This window comes from Lissotriton helveticus, chromosome 7 (genome assembly GCF_964261635.1).
Source record: "Lissotriton helveticus chromosome 7, aLisHel1.1, whole genome shotgun sequence".
NCBI lineage: Eukaryota > Metazoa > Chordata > Amphibia > Caudata > Salamandridae > Lissotriton > Lissotriton helveticus.
The window spans coordinates 401,798,402-401,802,518 of NC_136068.1; positions in this window are offsets into that span (position 1 = coordinate 401,798,402).

A 4,117-nucleotide genomic window follows, 5' to 3' on the forward strand; every position below is an offset into this window, starting at 1 on the left:
ATCGATCAGAAAAAGGGCATCGAGCAGAAACAGCAGGCTCCAAAACAACATAAAGATACTGCCGAACCGACAAAGCCACTCGGTCCGAAACAAGTTGTGAAGCCAGCCAAGGACGTTCAAACAACAAAACCGGTTGAGAAACGCCCAAAACGAATCCAACCACCGAAAACGGTCGAAGCCACAAAAAGCCTCGAGCCTAAGACACAAAAACAAAAGGTTACAGCACCAAAAACAAAAACTGTGGAAGAGGAACTTCTTCACCCAGACCCCTCCGCAGAGAACCAGTCAAAAATCTACATTGACCCAAAAACTGGTAAAGTGACTGTTTATACCAAAAAGAAAAGGCCTCTACCAACTGAAGACCTTTCTAGGATCCCCCTAAAGAAGAAAAGAGACTGTACTACCTCTCCTATATTCTTTGAACCTATCACTCCTGCTATGCCTACTATTTCTTATGCCCCAACCTCACCTGCACGCTCTGACTACACCCCCTGATGAAGATCAGGACGCAGATGTAGGTTTTGGGTATCCACAAAACCCTCTTTCAGAGCCAAACACACAGCCATAGGGTGGAGGTGGGGAACCGGACACTGAAGGGACTCTGCCCATTACAGACCCTGCAGTATACCCTACTAAGCCATAACCCACAGAGGATACAGTAGCATTTAATTCACTACTAGATAGAGCAGCAACCTACCACAATGTAGAGATGCACTCTGATGCTGTTGAGGAAGACTTCCTCTTTGATACACTGACAACATCTGAGAGACACGTTAAGACACTCCCAATGTTAAAAGGGGTATTAAAACATGCAAGTGACATTTTTAAAGACACCTCTAGGGCACGGGTCATAAACCCTAGAATTGAGAAAAAATACAGGGCTGCACCTACAGATCCTACATACATCAAAGGGCAGCTACCCCTAGATTCCTTAGTGGTATCCAGCGCACGTAAGTGTGCAAACTCACAGACTACTGGTGAGGCCGCACCACCAGACAAGGAGTCTAAAATCTTTAAGGCATCAGGCAAAAGAGTGGCGGCTCAGGCAGAAAACTCCTTGAGAATAGCCAATACACAGGCCTTGCTAGCCAGGTATGATAGAGCGCACTACGACAGTTTGGAAGAAATTCTCCAACACTTACCTGATCCATACAAACAGCAGGCAGATGAACTTATACAAGAGGGAAAGCTCATCACCAATGCATCCATTAAATGTGCCCTAGACGCGGCAGACACAGCTGCCAGATCCATCAATACAAGCGTGCTGCTAAGGCGCCATGCATGGCTTCGTATATCAGGCTTTAAGAATGCAGTCCAATCTACAATTCTTAATCAGCCAATCAACCCAGACTTTTTATTTGGTCCAGCAGTTGATTCAATTCTGGACAAAATGAAAAAGGATGCAGAGACTGCAAAGTCTATGGGAGCTTTTCAGTCCCAACAACACCGGGGCTCCTTTCGTCGCTCCAATTATAGAGGAGCACGAGGAACATCACAGCAATCCTCCTACTACAAAACTAACACACAATCCACATATAACAAAAACACCAGCAGGTGTGGTTATAGAGGAAACCATACCAAGGGTAGAGGTCGTGGAGGCAATGCAAATAGATCCTCCACTAACACAAAGCAGTGACTTCTTGACACTACCCCCACACCACATAACACCAGTCGGGGGAAGAATACAACAATTTCTGCCAGTCTAGTTAAATATAACCACAGACAAGTGGGTCAGGCAAATTATCCAACATGGCTATTGCCTCGAATTCACCTCAACCACCCAACATACCACCCGTGCACCGTCCCATGTCACAGGAACATATAACGCTACTTCAGCAAGAGGTCATCAGTATGCTGCAAAAGGGGGCCATAGAACCAGTCCCACTGCAACATCAGGGAACAGGAGTATAATCCCTACTCCCTAATTCCAAAGAAGGACGGGTCTCTCAGACCAATATTGGACCGCAGGCCCCTCAACCTGTACATTTTGTCGGAGCATTTTCACATGCTCACTCTCCAGCAAGTCTTACCACTGCTTCGCCAGGGAGACTTCCTAGCAACCTTAGACCTCAAAGATGCATACTTTCATATACCAATACACCCTGCTCACAGAAAGTATTTGAGGTTCACCATTCAAGGGCAACACTACCAATTCAAGGTCCTGCCATTTGGGGTGACAACAGCTCCAAGAGTGTTCACCAAATGTCTAGCTACAGTGGCAGCACATCTCAGAAGGCAACACATCCATGTGTACCCTTATCTGGACGACTGGCTAATACACGCGCCAACAGCCCAGCAATGTGCCGACAACATGTCAAAGACCATACACCTACTGCACAGTTTAGGATTCTCACTGAACTACCCAAAGTCACACCTACAACCCTCCCACGTCCAACAGTACCTGGGAGCGACAATAGATACACTGTCAGCAAAAGCATATCCCAACACAGCACGGGTCCAGGGAATGCAGACGCTGATACAAAAGTTCAGACCACAACACTCACTACCAGCTCGAGTGTTTATGCAGCTAATAGGCATGATGGCCTCGTGCATATTCATAGTCCCTCACGCCAGACTACATATGCGTCCGCTACAAGAATGCCTAGCAAGGCAGTGGAACCAGGCTCACGGGCAATTAAAAGACAGTGTTGTTGACCAGTCAGGCATACAACTCTCTGCATTGGTGGAATCCACAAAACCTTTGCAAAGGGCGACTGTTCCAAGAGCCTGTCCCACAAATAAACTTAGCAGCGGACGCATCCCTACTAGGATGGGGAGCCCATGTCCTACACTACACAGTACAGGGACTCTGGACTATACAGCAAAAGAAAATGCATATCAACCTTCTAGAGTTGATGGCCATCTTTCTAGCACTAAAAGCTTTCGCGAAACACTTGCGCAACAAAGCTGTGTTGATCCGGATGGACAACATGACAGCTATGTATTACATTCTAAAGCAGGTAGGAACACACTCGCCACAGCTGTCGCACCTAGCTCAAGCAATGTGGAAATGGGCCATTCAAAGGAACATTTCCTCATGGCAGAACACCTCCCAGGCAAGGACAACCGCGTTGCCGACCTGATAAGCAGGCACAGCCAACAGATGCACGAATGGGAAATTCACCCCAAAGTGCTCCAACCATTCTTCCGGAAGTGGGGACTCCCGGAAATAGACCTGTTTGCCACAAGCGAAAACGCAAAATGCCAGTACTTTGCCGCTAGGTTCCCACATCCGCAGTCGCAGGGCAATGCGATATGGATGAACTGGTCTGGCAAGTTTGCGTACGCTTTTCCCCCAGCTCCATTAATACCGCTGGTGGCACGCAAAATGCGCCAACATTCTCTGATGCTAGTTGCTCCCATGTGGGCGAGGCAACCATGGTACACAACGTTCCTAGAACTATCAGTGGTGCCTCATCAAAGACTGCGACTCACACCCAGTCTTCTAACTCAGAACCATGGCGAAATCCAACACCCAGATCCGCAACAGCTGAACCTAGCAATCTGGCTCCTGAAATCCTAGAATTTGGATACCTCAACTTGCCTCCAGACTGCATGAATATTATCAAAGAGGCAAGAAAACCCACTACCAGAGCATGCTATGCAGCAAAGTGGAAATGTTTCGTCATTTACTGTAACAACAATGACATTAACCCACTTGATGCTTCCACTCAAAACATCATCTGCTACCTATTGCACCTCCAACAGTGCAATTTAGCCTTCACTTCCATCAGGATACACCTAGCTGCGTTGGCAGCATATCTGCAAAACAGGCAACACCTTTCACTATTTAAAGTGCCAGCAATTAAAGCGTTTATGGAAGGACTTAAACGCGTAATTCCTCCAAGACACCCACCTTCACCAGTCTGGAATCTAAACGTTGTCTTAACCAGACTAATGGAACCACCTTTTGAACCACTGCACTCATGCGAGCTACAATTTCTTACTTGGAAAGTGGCTTTCCTTATTGCCATTACTTCGCTTCGAAGAGTTAGTGAGCTGCAAGCCCTAACTATTCAAGAGCCATTCATTCAAGTACATGCAAATAGAGTAGTTCTTAGAACAAACCCTAAATTCATGCCAAAGGTGGTATCCCATTTCCATATAACTCAAACTA